The 17,801-nt window shown below is 48.6% G+C and overlaps 1 protein-coding gene across 5 annotated transcripts in view; it reads left to right on the forward strand.

Annotated features, from left to right (window-relative positions):
- Window positions 1-17,801, forward strand: part of PHF2 (PHD finger protein 2) — an 84,576-nt gene that overhangs the window by 29,427 nt on the left and 37,348 nt on the right. The window lies entirely within an intron of this gene.

Genomic DNA, 17,801 nt, shown 5'->3' on the forward strand with positions numbered 1-17,801 from the left:
TGTCTATTTCTCATTCAGCTTATCAGTTTTTGCCTTTGGTATTTTGATGCTCTGTTATTAGGCATAGACACATTCAGGAATGGTATATCTTCCTGGAAATTGAACCCATTTATCATTGTGTAATGCCCTTCTTTATCCTGATGTTTTTTTTTCCTCTGAAGTTTATTTTGTCTGAAATTAACTTAGCTACTCTGGCTTTCTTTTTCACTAGTATAAGCAACAATATATATTTCTTCATCCCTTTGCATTTTCCCCTTCATCTAAAATTTTTTGCTTATTTCCTAATAGACTTTTAATTTTTAGAGCAATTTTAGATTCAAACTGAGCAGAAAGCACAGAGAGTTCCCATACTGCCCCACCCCCACATTGTCCCTTTACTTTTAATCTCTCTCTTAATATTTAAAGTGAGTTTCTGATAGAAAACATATCTTTTATTTCCCCCCACTCTTATTGTCTCTTTTAGTTTGTATATTTAGACCACTGATGTTTAAAGTGATTATTGAAAATGTTGGATTAATATCTATTTGTTTTCTTTTTCTATTTGTTGTCCTTGCTATTTGTTTCGGTTTTTGTCTTCCAGTCTTTTTCTACCTTCTCTGGTTTAATTGAGCATTTTATATGATTTTATTTTTTCTCCTCTCTTAGTATATACTTCTTTAAAAAATTTTTTTTAGTGATTGCCCTTGAGTTTGCAATATATGTATTTATGGCTAAGCCAAGTCCACTTATGGATAGCTCATGTTCCTTATAACAGTGTCCCCTATTCTTCCCTCTCATCTCCTATGCTGTGGCCATCGTTCATTTCATTTATCCATAAGCTATAACCATCAAATTCATTGTTGCTGTTATTATTGTGAACAAATAAGACTGGGCACGCGGTCTTCAGTAGTTGCAGCACGCAGGCTTCAGTAATTGTGGGACATAGGCTTAGTTGCTCTGAGGCATATGGAGTCTTCCCAGACCAGGGATCAAACCAGTGTCCTAGCACTTCCTATTGTTCCTTTCTTAGGATTTCCATCTCTGAGCTTACCTGGCCCATCTGTTCTTACATGTTGTCCATTTATTCCATTAAAACCCTTAACATAGTAATCATGTGCTGTGCTTAGTTGCTTCAGTCATGTCTGACTCTTTGTGACCCCATGGACTGTAGCCTGCCAGGCTCCTCTGTCCCTGGGGATTCTCTAGGCAAGAATACTGGAGTGGGTTGCCATGCCCTCCTCCAGGGGATCTTCCCGACCCAGGGATTGAACCCAGGTCTTCCATATTGAGGCAGATGGAAAGCCCATATAGTAATCATAGTTATTTTAATTCCTTATCTGATAAGGAAAGCCCATATAGTAATCATAGTTATTTTAATTCCTTATCTGATAATTCCAGCATCCCTGCTTTCTCTCTCTCTCACATATCTCATGCTTTCTCTGTTTCTTCAGACTGTTTTTTTTCCTTTTAGTATGCTTATTTTTTTTTGTTCAAAAAAACATTTTAAAGACAAGAAAACTGTCCCCTCTCTAGTGATGCTCACTTGTAACCACTGTTCCCAGTAACCTCCCTCCCATCTCTCTTGTGTGTGGATGTCGGGATGACTCAGTGCGCTGCTTCCTATATTAGGGCATAAGCGTATCACTGTCAGTACAAACCTTTGGATGCATAATGATCTGATAGGTGGAAGCTGACTGAATAGCTCCTCTATTGTTGGGTACATTAGTTTTTTAGTATCTCCTGACCTGGGGAGGCTGAAAAGCAGGTTTTCTTACTGTAGTTTATGGACACGGAGGCTGAGAGAGGCCCAGAGGGGCAGCCCCCCCCAGCCACCCTCTTCCATCCTGCTCACCCTGATGCTGCTGCAGGCCTGGGTCGGACTAGGACTCTTGGCATCCTGGCATTGTGGCTTTCCACATACTAGCTGTGCTGTTAGTTCTGCAGGTCAGGGTGTCCCAGGATAGCTCCAGGCCCAGAGTCTCCTAGGACAGATGCAGTCCCTTTGCTGCTGTGCTGCCTTTCAGCCAGAATGTGTACAGACCCCATGCTGGTGGGGAAAGAGGGGTTGCTGCCCCAGACATCACTGAGGCCGGGTCAAGGACATCACTGGAAGGCCTCAGAGGCTAGTGGCACCTCTCACTACCTGACACTGGGCTGTGCAGGAGGGCTTCAGCTGGGCTCAGCTGCCCAGAGCAAGGAGGTACCTTCTGACCTTGTATCTGGGGTAGGGGTGGAGCTTGCAAACTGCACATTGGACCACAGGTGTGTGCTGGGCCAATGATGTTGGTCCACACAGGGTTTTCAAAAACAGTTCCATTAGCTACAACATACTAAAATCATGAGTTCCCTGGTGGCTCACACGGTAAAGCATCTGCCTGCAATGCGGGAGACCTGGGTTTGATCCCTGGGTTAGGAAGATCCCCTGGAGAAGGAAATGGCAACCCACTCCAGTACTCTTGCCTTGAAAATTCCACGGATGGAGGAGCCTGGTAGGCTACAGTCCATGGGATCGCAAAGAGTTGAACATGACTGAGTAACTTCACTGGTTCACTGGTCACATAAAGATGCACATTCCTAGGTTTTCTTAAACAGTTGGGAGATCTGACCGAGCTCAGTGCGCATCTACAAGGTGCCCCCATGAGCCTGCTCGGCCTTGGGCTGTGGTATCCTCATCTCCATTGCTTGCTAAGCTGAGCTGCACCTGCCCGCTTTGCCCTGTGGCCCGCGTGCATTGTCCACTGTGCACAGTCCCGGCCCACCTGGTGGGTTGTTCTGGATGACCCTCAGATCCCCGCCGTGCAGACATGTGGTGGGTGTCTGAGGGCCGGCCGCGTGGAGACCTGTGAGCGCCAGGCTTCTGTCGTGTTCTTAGAGCTGTGTCAGGGAAGGCTGTCCCTGTGCACTGGGCAGCCTGCTTCCCGCCGTGTCCCAGAACAATGCTAAACGAGATTTGTTAAAGGAATTAAAGCAGGGTGGGCAGGCCGGCTGACCATGCTTGGCCTTAGTGTCCTTGTCTCACAAATGAGAGGCTGGATGGGATGGATTTTTGCTGAGAGTACTTTCATTTCTGATGCTGCAAGAGCCTTTAATTCCTACCTCCTTGAAGGAGCTCTCAGAAAGTTCTGAGCACATACCATAAGCACACACCAGCACTTGTTTATGACCCACATTCTATGCAGATTTATTTTCAAGAGTCAGAAGAGTATTTCTTTAGAAGTTTATTTGTATATACTTAAAAAATTCAAATAGCTCTGATGTGAATCAAATCAGTTTATTGGGATTACAGTTGTTTTTCATAATGTTTAAACGGAGATAGCAAAATGTACACACAGGAAAAAACTTGTCTTCAGTGACAAGTCTGTCTCCTCCCTACTGACCACCAGGCTTCTCCAAAGGTAGCCACTGGGGTTTGGTTTCTGAGTCTTTCCAGAACATTCTGATTACAGAGGAGCATGTGTATGCATTTCCTTCAGTTCAGTCGCTTAGTCATGTCCGACTCTTTGCGATCCCATGAACCGCAACACGCCAGGCCTCCTTGTCCATCTGCAACTCCCGGAGTTTACCCAAACTCATGTCCATTGAGTCAGTGATGCCATCCAACCATCTCATTCTCTGTCATCCCCTTCTTCTCCTGCCCTCAATCTTTCCCAGCATCAGGGTCTTTTCAAATGAGTCAGTTCTTCGCATCAGGTGGCCAAAGTACTGGAGTTTCAGCTTCAGCATCAGTCCTTCCAATGAACACCCACGACTGATCTCCTTTAGGATGGACTGGTTGGATCTCCTTGCAGTCCAAGGGACACTCAAGAGTCTTCTCCAACACCACAGTTCAAAAGCATCAATTCTTCGGTGCTCAGCTTTCTTTCTAGTCCAACTCTCACATCCATACATGACTACTGGAAAAACCATAGCCTTGACGAGACGGACCTTTGTTGGCAAGGTAATGTCTCTGCTTTTTAGTACGCTGTCTAGGTTGGTCATAACTTTCCTTCCAAGGAGTAAGGATCTTTTAATTTCCTCAGTGCCCTCCAAAATGAGTGTGTGCCCTGCCCCCTCCTGCAACTTGTGCTCTTTGCCGCACAGTATATCCTGGAGATTGCTCAGATAGCAAGTGTAGAGTTTGTATTTCTTGGTGCTCTAAACATTTGCCTTAGTCTCCCCTGGATGGGGACCTGGCTGCTGCTGCAGTCAATGCCCTGTGCACACCTTCGCTAGTGTACATGTGCATTCTTGGAAGAGGGTCGCAGACAGGATGCACACATTCTCAGTATCGGCAGCTTCCATCCTAGAGGCTTTGGCAGTGTGTGTTTTTGCTGAGAACATAGAATGCTTGTCTGTCTGCAGTGTCACCACACCAAGTACTCTGCCACGTCTTAGGGCTGTGCCGGCTAACAGCGGGAAACCCTGCAGTTTTAGTTTGCATGTCTTACTATAAGTGCTGTTGCATCCCTTTCCATATGTTGAAAAACTACTTTGTCCTTTTCTGTAAATTGTTTTCTTAAAGCCATGATTTGATCACTGGTCAGGCAGTTTCACTGTTTTTTTTTTTCTCTACAAAAAGTCTTCCTACGGTTTCCACCATTCTTGACAAGTGGTCCAGACCTAACCTGAGGTCTCCCAGAGGCACATAGCACTCCACAGAAAGCTGTCATTGATTTGGGTACTTGGCATTTTTTACTCCTGGTGCTGCTGTTCATTGTTTGGAGTTATTTGGATTTTTGTGTCCCTGAGGCCAGAAGCAGGGCATCCGTTCAGGGCCATGGGGAGGTGTTCCCCTCAGCTGCATCTCTGTGGGGTGTGGGAAGGGCCAGGTTTCCCTCGGGGCCCATGACCAGCCCTGAGGTGGCCTTGGTTAATTAATTAGTGCTGGGAGCCTCTGTGTCCTGCTTGCTTCTCTCCAACAAATACTTACCTACGCAAAACCTGCAGATGTGGTTTCGTACTTTTACATGCTTTAGGGGTAAGATTTTAAGAAACAACCCTTAGGAGGATTGTCTTAGCTAACTCTGCATGAGCATCCTGGGACCTTAATGCCGACCTCCCTCTGGTCCCCTCCTGTTCTTGTTTGCTCATGGTTGAGGGGTGTTCTCTACTAGAGTCTCTGTGCTGACTGGAAATCAGGGACTTCCCTGCTTCCTCTGGGATGGGGCTGCCTGTAAGTTTCTAGGTCATGGAATTTTAGTGCTGTTGGGACTTTGGAGATGCGCTGGGCAAAGCAGTTTGCTTAGTGCTGAGTAACAGAGTTCATGGAGGATAAGTGACGTATGTCCCACGTGGATGGGGTCTGCTCCATCTGTGGTTTCCACCAGTCAGTCGCTCTGGGGGTTTTCCTTTAGCAAATATAGTCAAGAAATGAGGTTAAGCAGTGAATTCCTAGGTAAAGCTGGCACCTGGGCACAGACCATGGCTGAGAGCCAAGGATGCTGATCAGGAGCGAGCATGTGGCCTGCTTTTCTGCAAGGGGTTGTAGCCCCAATGAAGGAAGTTATAACCCCAGTGGCTCACAGAAACCACAGGTGAGAGGTGAAAAGAGCATAGGCTTGGCCCCACCTGGCTTCCTAAAATAGGCCCTGCTCTCGCAGCTCCTAGGCCCCAGCTTGTCTTTAGAAATGGGCCTGATCCAGTATGTTAGGTGGGGCTTGGGGTCCAGATCTTCAAAGCCTTCCCAAAAGTTGTCCAGACATATTGCCAAGACAATATATTTGCCAGAACATATTGTTAAGTGGAAACCCCAGGGCAATAACTGGGTCAGCCCTGGACACTGAGGCCATAGGTCAGACGTTTTGGGGGCAACAGAGTGACCCCCCCCCTCCACAGAGTCCCTTCTTTTTGACCTGGTAGTGGGCCTGTCCCACCCAAGAGACTCCAGTCTGCATGCCCATGGGACACAGCTTGACTCAAGTCTGTGATCTATGCCAGCGCTCCCCATGGGGCACTTGTGTCAGAAACGCAGCTCAGGTGTGGTCGTGCAGAAACACCAGGCAGTCCAGAACACAGTGTACTTAGGAGACCACCGGCCTGGAGCCTGCAAAAGGCAACAGCACCAAAGAAAAATAGCACCCCCACCCCATTTAGGACTTCCTTGGTAACTCTGCTGGTTATCCAGAATCCACCTGCAATGCGGGAGACCTGGGTTCGATCCCTGGGTTGGAAAGATCCCCTGGAAGAGGGCAGGGCAACCCACTATAGTATTCTTGCCTGGAGAATCCCCATGAACAGAGGAGCCTGACGGGCTCCAGTCCATGCGGTCACAAAGTCGGACACAACTGAGCGACTGAGCACACACAGCAGCGCCCCCATTTCAGGAGCCAGAGGCTGGGCAGCTGGTGCCATGTGTGATCTGGGGTCAAATACAAACAGCTGTGAGGAATGTTGTTGAGACAACTGGGAAAATATGGATATGTAGACATGTGCTTTAGGGTATGTCTTATGGTGTTAACTTTGATGTTGTGGTTATGGTGGAGACAGCTCAGTTCTTAGGAGACTGCAGGGTGATGAATTAGGGGGCCAGTCCTCACGTCTGTAACAGATTTTCAAATGTTTCAGAACAAAAAAACAACTCCAGAGATATAAAGCAAATGAGGGGAAATTGTTAACCATTGGAGAACCTGAGTGAAGGGAGCACAGGTATCCATTGCAATTTTTCTGTTGGGTTTAAAATTTCCAAATGGGAAGTGGGTTCCTCTCAGGTGATGGTGACATTGAGTGGACAGCACACTGTCACCTGTCTGCCTCTGCCTGCGTCTCTCACCTTTGCCAGGGAGAGTCCTGTCCGTCCCAGAGTGGCACCTGTGTGTGACTCCCCAAGGCTGCACCCTGCCTCACTTGGGACCCCTCCCAGGCCCCTGTGCTTGCTCCTCCGACCCTGCTCCTCTCTGTCCTGTCAGTCCTCTCACTGCCCCTCGCACTGCCTTTGTGCCTGTACCAGATGAAGGAGACTGGGAACATGAATCACTTGCCTCAAGGTGGCTGGCAGGAGAGGTGTGTGGACATGGGGGACCTTGACCTCCCCCTCCACCCATTAGAGTGAGTGACATCAGTTTATAAGGTCATGACCCACCTTGTTTAAACCTTTGAACTGGGAGAGAGGAGTTTCTTCCCCTACCTACAATGGTGTTTCCTCCAGATTGCTATGAGTTGTGCTCTCCAGCATGTCTGTCTATGGCTTCTATCCCCCCGGGGCTTTAATACCCGCCATGGGTTTGTCCCCCATGGCTTCCATTCCCCCATATCTTCCATCCCCCTGGAAGCTTATGTTCCCCTGGGTGCCCCATCCTGCTGAGGGAAGTGTGGAAAAGCACTAACAAAGACATTACAGCCAGGAAGGGAAAGCTGTGGGCATGATGGGGGTCTTAGCTGATCAGAGGCCACTGGCCCCTTATTCTCTCCTTGGAGACAGGGAGGGCTGGGCTGGAGTCCATTCACCTCTGAGTCCTGGAGGAATGGACATGACACATCTGGAAACAGGAATAGATGTTGACATTCTTTCCATGCAGATTCTTTGTTTTTGCGCTGGAGGTTTGCTCTTTCTCAGCCACTTGCTGACAGAAGGGAGAGCTTGTGTCATGATCCATCAGCTCGTCAGGAGAAATGATGACAATGATGATGATGGTGATGGTGGTGATGATGATAGTGGTGATGGTGTTGATCATGATGGTGATGACTGTAGTGACCATGATGGTGATGGTGATGGTGATGGTGAAGGTGGTGATGACTACAGCAAGCAGTAAACTGTCTTTGCAGGCCCTTGCATTGTGCCAGGCATGGCGCTGGGCATTGTACATACAATCCTTTCTGAGCTTACCTGCCTCACTGGCAGGGTCTAGGAAAACAATTGTCCTTCACGTTCTGGAACCTCTTTTCATTTCTTCTAAGTATTCAGTCCCTCCCCACAGCCCTAGTTATCTGTGACTGTGTAATAGCCACCCCCAAATGTAGTGGCTTCTGACAATACATGCCTGGGTTTTTTCTACGAGTCTGTATCTGAGCTCAGCAGACAGACCGGCCCCCACCAAAGCTCTGTCATTGCTCTATACCTGGGTCCCCACAAGGTCCAGATGGAAGCCACATGGTCTGTGTGACCCTTGTTTTTGTTCAGTCTCTAAGTGATATCCAGCACTTTGCACTCCCAGGGACTGCAGCATGCCAGGCCTCCCTGTCCCTCACTATCTCCTGGAGCTGGCCCAAGTTCATGTCGATTGAATCGGTGATGCTGTCTAACCGTCTCATCCTCTGCCATCCTCTTCTCCTTTTGCCTTCAATCTTTTCCAGTCAGGGTCTTTTCCAGTGAGTCGGCTCTTCACATCAGGTGGCCAAGATATTGGAGCTTCAGCTTCAGCGTCAGCCCTTCCAGTGAATATTCAGGGTTAATTTCCTTTAGGATTGACTGGTTTGATCTCCTTGCTGTCCAAGGGACCCTCAAGAGTCTTCTCCAGCACCACAGTTTGAAAGCATCAATTCTTTGGTGCGCAGCCTTCTTTATGGTCCAACTATCAGATCCGTTCATGACTACTGGAAAAACCATAGCTTTGGCTCTACGGACCTTTGTCAGCAAAGTGATGTTTCTGCTGTTCAATATGCTGTCTAGGTTTGTCAGAGCTTTCCTTCCAAGGAGAAGCGAGCATTTTTAAATTTCATGGCTGCAGTCACCATCCACAGTGATTTTGGAGCCCAAGAAGAAAAAAATCTATCATTGCTTCCACTTTTCCCCCTCTATTTGCCATGAAGTGATGGGACCAGATGCCATGATCTTAGTATTTTGATTGCTGAGTTTTAAGCCAGCTTTTTCACTCTCCTTTTTCACCCTCATCAAGAGGCTCTTTAGTTCCTCTTTGCTTTCTGCCATTGAAGTGGTATCATCTGCACGTGTGACCCTTGAGGGTCCTGATATACTGAGTCCTCAGGCTGACTACCCTCCAGAGTTGGGAGTGAGACCCTCGTCTGTGGCGCAGTGTCACCTTCTGCTGCCCCCCCCCCGGCCATGGCCGACACTCTGTCATCCCAGGCACCCAGGCAGCCCACTGGCAGGCTCTTCCAGCTGGGCCAGGTCTGGTTTTTTCCTTTCCTGTTCCTCTTTATGAACCTGTGCTTTGAGGGCTCAGCTGCACCAGGGGTCCAATCCTTATTGCACCTTCACCTCCTTCTGTGGCAGAGTGTTTGCTACCTGCTTCTGCACAACCGGCCTTGGCTGGCTGGGAGCTGTGAGGGCTCCTGAGGTGCATACGAGGTGTGGGGTGCAGACAGACCTGGCTGACCTCACCTGCTCTTGCCCCACTTCTATGTGGTCCGGGCAAATATGGGCCTCTCTGGGCCTGAGTTTCCCCCTTGCACACCATACCTGAGGGTCTTAGGGTGAAACCACAAAACCTGTGGACAACTGCTGCCTGGGAGCATCTTGGGAGCACCAGACACACGGTGTTGAGCCCCTGTATGGCTCTGAAGGTGTCAAATCCCTTCTCCCACTGTGATTTCTCCCCTGTCGTGTGGAGGTTGTGTGGCTCCTGGACTGTGGCTGGGCACTCAGTGAGTGGTTGCTTATGTGATTGGGGTCTAAAGGACCACCTTAAGTTTGATGGGACCAGATGCCATGATCTTAGTTTTCTGAATGTTGAGCTTTAAGCCAACTTTTTGACTCTCCTCTTTCACTTTCATCAAGAGGCTCTTTAGTTCTTCTTGGCTTTCTGCCGTAAGGGTGGTGTCATCTGCATATCTGAGGTTATTCATATTTCTCCCAGCAATCTTGATTCCAGCTTGTGTTTCTTTCAGCCCAGCGTTTCTCATGATGTACTCTGCATATACGTTAAATAAGCAGGGTGACAATATACAGCCTTGACGTACTCCTTTTCCTATTTGGAACCAGTCTGTTGTTCCATGTCCAGTTCTAACTGTGGCTTCCTGACCTGCATACAGGTTTCTCAAGAGACAGGTCAGATGGTCTGGTATTCCCATCTCTTTCAGAATTTTCCACAGTTTATTGTGATCCACACAGTCAAAGGCTTTGACATAGTCAGTAAAGCAGAAATAGATGTTTTTCTGGAACTCTCTTGCTTTTTCGATGATCCAGCGGATGTTGGCAATTTGATCTCTGGTTCCTCTGCTGATCGTGGCATCTGTTCCCATCACTTCATGGCAAATAGATGGGGAAACAGTGGAAACAGTGTCAGACTTAATTTTGGGGGGCTCCAAAATCACTGATGATGGTGATTGCAGCCATGAAATTAAAAGATGTTTACTCCTTGGAAGGAAGGTTATGACCAACCTAGATAGCATATTTAAAAGCAGAGACATTACTTTGTCAACAAAGGTCCATCTAGTCAAGGCTATGGTTTTCCCAGGGGTCATGTATGGATGTGAGAGTTGGACGGTGAAGAAAGCTGAGCACCGAAGAATTGATGCTTTTGAACTGTGGTGTTGGAGAAGACTCTTGAGAGTCCCTTGGACTTCAAGGAGATCCAACCAGTCCATCCTAAAGGAGATCAGTCGTGGGTGTTCATTGGAAGGACTGATGTTGAAGCTGAAACTCCAATACTTTGGCCACCTCATGCGAAGAGTTGACTCATTGGAAAAGACCCTAATGCTGGGAAGGATTGGGGGCAGGAGGAGAAGGGGACGACAGAGGATGAGATGGTTGGATGGCATAAAGAACTCGATGGACATGGGTTTGGGTAAACTCCGGGAGTTGGTGATGGACAGGGAGGCCTGGCATGCTGCGATTCATGGGGTCGCAAAGAGTTGGACACGACTGAGCGACTGAACTAACTAAGTTTGATGATGTGTGGCTGGTGACCATCTTGAAGCAGAGTTGTAACTGAGTTGTGGTCCCTGTGGCTTTGTGATGTGGAAATGTGCCAGTGACCAGTTTCTGGGCACCATCTGGAGACTGCAGGCAGGAATGTGGCGAATGCAGGAGGAAGGATATGGCCCTGAAGTGGGGCTGGCTTGACATGGGATGAAGTCATCATGAGGGGAATCGCTGAGCACCCCCAGGTCTTCTGGGGCTCCCTGGCCCACCCAGGCTTCCGTGCAGGTATCCACCTGCCCTGCCTCTCCCTGTTGTCTGCACCGTGGACTCTTCCCCCCGTCAGGCTCCCAGGGGAGACCCAGGGGCCCTGAGATGGGTGTCCCAGACTTGTGGCAGGATGGACAGCTCAGAAACCTTTCTCAACGGGATACCGGGACCTGAGAAATGTGGAGGAGATGAGCTAGGAAGGGACATGGTTCTGATCTTTTGAATAAAGCAAGACTTTTGCTACTTGTTATGAAAAGGAATATACACTCATTTCAGTGATTTAGGAAAGTACAGAAAAGTGTAAAGAGAAAACAAGCATGCCATTGCCCAGTACCAGTGTGGAGCCCTCTTGTGTCACTGTGTGCCAGGGCTGTAGTTTTAGTGTCTGCACGTTGTAAACACGTAAACTCAAAAATGTATAAAACCTGAGTTTTGATGACTGTGTGATATCCTGCTATGTGAGCATAGCATGACCTGGGTCTCTGACCTCCTGGCTGGAAAAGTTTACCGTTCTTAATTTTTTGCTATTGTGAATAATCATGGAGTGGACCATCTTGCATGTGAATCTTGTGTGCATTTCTACTTTCTGCCTTATACTAGGTTTGAGATTGTGGAATTACTGGCCCAAAGGGTGGAAACCTATTTTAAACCCAGGCACACACGACTGTATCTGGGGAGGCTTCTTCCCATGTTAGTTCCTCCATGGGTAGGATGAGTCCAAGTGGCCCTATGTGCCATGACCATTATTGACACATCTGCTGTGCCACCTCTGACCTCCTCGGTGCTTCACAGTGCGGGGGCTGGAACATGAGGGGAGTTCTGCCCTTCCACCTTCCCTCTGGAATTAAAAGGGGCCACCTCCTTATTTTGACGCTCCTCCTCTAACTTAAAAAAATCAAAACAGTATTACAGAAGTTGTGATTTACGGTAAATCAACATCCTTGACAACACAATAGGAAAAAACCACAATGCAGTCTAATTTTGGATTCATGAGAAAATTCCAACCTTGATTCTCAAAGACTGAGCAGAGGAGAGTGGTGACATGCCCAGGCCGGGCCAGGAGCCTGTGCCCTGGGGAGCTCCTCTGGCAGGGCCATTACCACAAGGTCATACCCTGCATGCTTGGGAGTAGGATTCTAGAATGTGCTACTAGAAGTCACCCTACTGGTAGGCAGAGCTGGGATTCCTGTGGGATGGCCATAGAAGAGCTGTTCCTCTCTTGATCCCCCTTGGCCCTTGGTTTGCAAGGGTCTCACAACCGAAGCATCTCCAAGGGGTAGTTTTGGATTTTGCACAAAGAACAGGGAACCCAGGCTTTGGATGGCCGCTTTGGCATTTCTGACCTGATTTTGCCACCTTTGCAAGTGTCTGAAATCTGTAGCATCAAACTCCTCAGTTCTCTTTTTCTTGGTCATCTTTAGTGTCTTATCCTCCACTCACCTCTGTCTTTGAAAATTCTGTTGTCTTTCTACTTACTGGGCTCTGGGCACCAAATGAACTTAACACTTGTTTGGGGTAGACTTTCTGGCATGCTGGGGTCCCTGGGAACTCAAATCAAACCAGTCCCCAGCCTCACCAGGTCATGAGCCCCTGAAAATGCAGTAGAAACATCCCTCATTCATTTCAGCTGTCTCCTAGGGACCTGGGGTCCTGGGTGCTGACGACCTGGATTCTCTCCAAGGTAGGGAAAGTGGGGTCAGCAGGGTCCATGTTGATGTCTTAGGTGGTCCTGGCAGTCTGTGTTTCTGCCTGCTGCCCACCACCTGGGTGGACCATAGCTTTCCACCCTGGGCACTGGGGCTGGGCAGGCTGGATTTGGCCCTCACAACTTCCTGTCCTTTAAGAAGGCATGTGGCCTGTGGGGTACTTAGGGGACCACTATTCTCATCAGAATTTAAAAGGACTGCTGCTGCTGCTGCTGCTAAGTCACTTCAGTTGTGTCTGACTCTGTGTGACCCCATAGACGGCAGCCTACCAGGCTCCTCCGTCCCTGGGATTATCCAGGCAGGAACACTGGAGTGGGTTGCCATTTCCTTCTCCAATGCACGAAAGTGAAGTCGCGCAGTCGTGTCCGACTCTTCGCGACCCCATGGACTGCAGCCTACCAGGCTCCTCCGTCCATGGGATTTTCCAGGCAAGAGTACTGGAGTGGGTTGCCATTGCCTTCTCCGTTAAAAAGGACACATGCTACAATTATCTGGCTGCCTGTGTCTTTTTGCCAAGGTGTCAGAGCTGTTGAAGTTGTCGTTCTGTTTTTGAACGGATATCCTGGGTGACGTTTGCCCCCATCTAGCCTCTGAGGTCCATGTAGAGTTCCCCTGCCTTGGTCCCACAGCACCTCTCCCAGCTTCTGGTCTTTTCCCTTCTGCCCTGAGCTACCTGCCTCCACTTTCCCTCTCTCTTGCCCCCCTCCCCTGTCTTACCCTCACGCTCTCCCCAGTGTGCTCACCTGGCCAGCTCTGCCCGAGGCCTGGCTGACCCTCCCAGGCTGCACTTGGGACTGCCTTGAGTGGTTGTGATGATCCTGGGGACGCGGATGCAGCTGGGTCCAGCCATGTCCAGGGCCCAGCTTGTAGCTGATGCCCCTCCTCCTCCTTTTTCTCTTGGACCATTGGCAGGTAACTTTGAACCCTTGCTTGGGCCTGGAGTGTGTGGCAAGCTCCAGTGCCTGCTTCCCAGGAGGGCAATACCCACCTTCCATCGAGAAGCCCCTGAGTCTGGGGCCAGGTGCTGCGAGGACCATTCTCACCCACCTCTTTGGCTCACTGTGTCCGCAGAGAGCCTTTGCTGCAGTCCCACAAGGAGCAGGGACACGTGAGGACCTTGGGCGCCTTGCCATAGATGCAGGAGGACTAGCAGGCTGGGCCTGCTGAGCCCCCTGTGTCCATCCAGAGAAGTCCTTGGGTGCCCAGCTCTTGTTGTGAGCCAGCAGGGGTCTCCATTGGGGAGAGTATCTTCCAAATTCAGTACAGTCTGGCTGCTTGGGTTCAGGTGGCCCTTAACAGGGTTCATGTAGAGGGCATGCTTGGGCAGACACGTGCATAATTGGAATTTTCTTCAAACTGATGCTCCAATCCACCTGCAGAGCCCAGAGCTGCAGGAGGTTCAGGTTCGATCCCTGGGTCAGGATGCTTCCCTGGAGGTGGAAATGGCAACCCACTCCAGTATTTTTGCCTGGAGAATTTCATGGACAGAGGAGCCTGGCAGGCTACAGTCCATAGGGTCGCGAAGAGTCAGACAAAACCGAAGTGACTTGAAGTCCATGTTGGATGCTCTTTAACTATTGATACTTGCCCACTGTACTTAGTGAGGGCAGGGCAGGGGTTTGGTGTGTATTAGTGTGACGTGTGCTTCTTTTTTTGTCTTTAAATAATGACTCATCACACCAGCAGCCACTTAATGTGAATACATCTGCATTTCTCTTCTCACCATGGATGGCACTGATCATGCACATTAAACGATCACCTAGGTGATCGGTCCAGGTGCGTGTTGAGGTGACAGTCTCCATCAGAACAGCAGTGTCTTTGCTTCTGGGTTTGGGGCAAGAAAAATGCTTCTGATGTTTCTGTTGTTCTGATTTTTTATAATTTCTCAAATAATTTCTTAGGAGCACTCAGAAAGGCTTAACGTTGGGATAATAAAATAAATGAGCTGTTTTCAGTAAACAACCCTGACAGAATGGCAGTGAGCAGATGTGGTCTAGGGCTCTGCACACAGGATCTTGAACTGGGCAGTGGGTCCCTGGACCCTTAAGACAGGATTAGGGGCAGTTCTCCCCTGCACATGGTACAGCCAATGGGCTGGATCTGGGGACTTCATTTCCACATGCCAGGTGGCCTTGTTAGGGTCATGGGCACAGACAGGCAGGGTGGTAATGCATCGCTCTAAGGGGGGTTGCTGCTGGTATCTCCCATTAGGAGAGGGCAGGCTTGCCTGGGGTCACTTCACTGGGTGGCCGAAGCCCTGGGTGGCTCTCCTGGGTGAGGGGCGGTGTCTCTCACTTTCCCTTTCAGTCCCGGGGCCTTCCTGCACAACACAGCAAACAGCCAGACCCACTCTGGTCCAGGTGAGACCTGTGCCCCCCAGGTGGTGGTGTTCTAAAGAGGGAGCTCCCAGGGGTGGGTTGGGAGTATCTGCATGCACAGTGCCCATGGCTGTGACCTCTGGGTCTCAGTTTCCCCATCTGTCACAGAGGCCCCTGCTGTGGGCCTTCCAGAGCATGATGAGGCTTCAGGGATGTATGGGACCAGCAGATGGTGTCTGGGGGAGCCAGTCCCAGGAAGTAGGCCTGAGAAATGCCAACTGGGGGGTTTGAATTTTAAGGCGCTTTGGTTTCCTTCCCTTTGATTGACTTGAAACTCAACCCTTATGAGGCCTTTGGGTGGGAGTAGTCCCCCCTGTGCCCTTAGAGCCTACGTTGGAGAAGCCCCTTGGGCCTTCCATGGTACACCTGACGCCTGACCTGTTGAATGGGCCCTGTGTCATCTGACCTGAGACCTTCTGCCTGCCTGCAGGGTCAGTGCTGGCACATAGAGGCCTTGCAGCAGAACCATTGCAGCCCTTCTCGTTTGTCCCTGGGTCCCTGGGCAGGCAGGGGTTCGAGGTGGGCTGTGGGTATGCATGACCTCTGCTGGGACAGAGGCAGACCCTTCAGGAGAGGTCGCCATCCTCAGCGTTTGTGAGCTCTAGGAGCTGCCAGTGAGAAGTAGCCTAGAGCCACTGCCTGGTTTGGATATGCAGTATGCACTGTTGATCTAAACTAATAACACAGCCAGGTATTTTACCAGCAAAATGGGTTTATTCAGGCACAACAAAGAATTAGGGTTTGAGACTTTCAGTCTCTGGTGAGCACAGGCAAGTCCAGGGAACAAAGGAGAGGACCATTCTTTTATAGAGGAAAAGGGAGAGTTGGGAGGAGCTGCTGTTAACAGAGTCCACTGGAGGAAACTGGGAATTTGAAGTGTAGTGGTGCTACTAGTAGGTCTCTGTCTTTCTACATTTACCTATGCTGGGTGTGATCATCTGAATGGAATCACAGTATGTGGCCTCCTATGTCTGGTTTCCTTTGCTCAGCACAATGCTTTTCAGGTTCATCTTTGTTGTAGTGTGTATCAGCACTTCGTTCCTTTTTAAGGCTGAATAGTACTTCGTTGTATGGCAGCATTGCAATTTGTTTATCCATTCATCAGTTAATGGACATTTGGGTTGCTTCCATCTTTTGGTTATTATAACTACCGCTGCTATGAATATTTATGTACAAGGATTTGTTTGAGAAACTGTTCTTAGTTCTTTTGAGTCTATACCTTGGAGTGGAATTGCTGGGTCATCTGATACTTTTATGTTTAACTTTTTGAGGAACTGCCAAACTATTTTTACATAGAAATTGTACCATTTTACATTCCTACCTGTGATATGTAAACCATTGTGAAAGTCATTCAGTTGTGTCTGACTCTGTGACCCCGTGGACTGTAGCCCGCCATTCTCTTCTGTCCATAGAATTCTCCAGGCAAGAATACTGGAGTGGGTTGCTGTTCCCTTCTCCAGGGGATCTTCCCGACCCAGAGATCGAACCCGGGTCTCCTGCATTGCAGGCAGATTCTTTACTATCTGAGCCACTAGGAAAGCCCTGTGATATGAGAGCGTTCTAATTTCTTTGCATCCTCACCAGTCCTTGCTCTTTTCCCATTTTCTTTTTTTCAACTATAGCTATCCTAGTGAATGTGCAGTTGTATCTCATGGTTTTGATTTGCATTTCAGTGGCATCCAGATGACTAACGATGTTGAGGATCTCTTCATGAGCTTGTTGACCATTTGTATTTCTTTGGAGAAATTTCTCTTTGGAACCTTTGACCATTTTAAAATTGATTTGTCTTTTTTGTTGTTGAGTTGTGAAGTTCTTTATTCATTTCAGTGATAGACCCTTATTAGGAATATGATTTGCAGATATTTTTTCCCATTCTGTACAGTGAAAAGCCTTTTCACTTTCTTGATGTCCTTTAATGCAGAAAAGTTCTAAATTTTAATGATGTCCAATTTATCTCTTTTTCCTTTTGTTGCTTGTACTTTTTTTTTTTTTAACTTTAGTTACTTTGTCGTTTATTCACAATGTTTGGGCACATTAATTTTATCTTTTTTTAATGCTATTTTTAAAGCAACAGTGGAGGTAAGAAAATATCTTTTACTCTTGAAAATATTTTTAGCGTGGTCTTCTTTAGTCGCTAAGTCATGTCCGATTCTTTTGTGACCCCATGGACATAGCCTGCCAGGTTTCTCTGTCCATGAGATTTCCCAGGCGAGAATCCTGGAGTGGACTGCCATTTCCTTCTTGTGTTGCTTGTACTTTTGATGTCCTATCCATGCCCAAATCCAAGGTCATGAAGATTCACCGCTGTGTTTTCTTCTAAGAGTGTTATAGTTTGAGCTCTCATATTTTGATTGTTAATCCATTTTCAGTTAATTTTTTTGTATGTGGTGTGAGGTAATTGTTCTGTTTCACCCTTCTGATATCTAGTTGTCGCAGCACCATGGAACAGCTCCCTGGGGAAGGTGACTTACAGCAGTCCCCTTCATGGGGTCCGCAGGGGCCCTGCCCATGGCTGCAGACTGCCTATGGTGAAATGACGGGAGTGCCCGGGCTCTGAGACACCCCACCCCCCGCCTCCCACCTCAGCCTCCCTGGGCTCTGTGGTGACAGGTAGTGATGGCTCTCTTAGAGGCAAGCCTAAAGTCTGGCCAGTCCCCTCTGCCTCTCCCAGTCACACAGGGTGAGGTCTTCTTTGACCCTCCCTCTCCATTTTGAGTCCTCCATCCCATCCCT

This window comes from Giraffa tippelskirchi, chromosome 1, assembly GCF_054371585.1.
Source record: "Giraffa tippelskirchi isolate mGirTip1 chromosome 1, T2T-mGirTip1v1.2.pri, whole genome shotgun sequence".
Classification (NCBI taxonomy): Eukaryota; Metazoa; Chordata; class Mammalia; order Artiodactyla; family Giraffidae; genus Giraffa; species Giraffa tippelskirchi.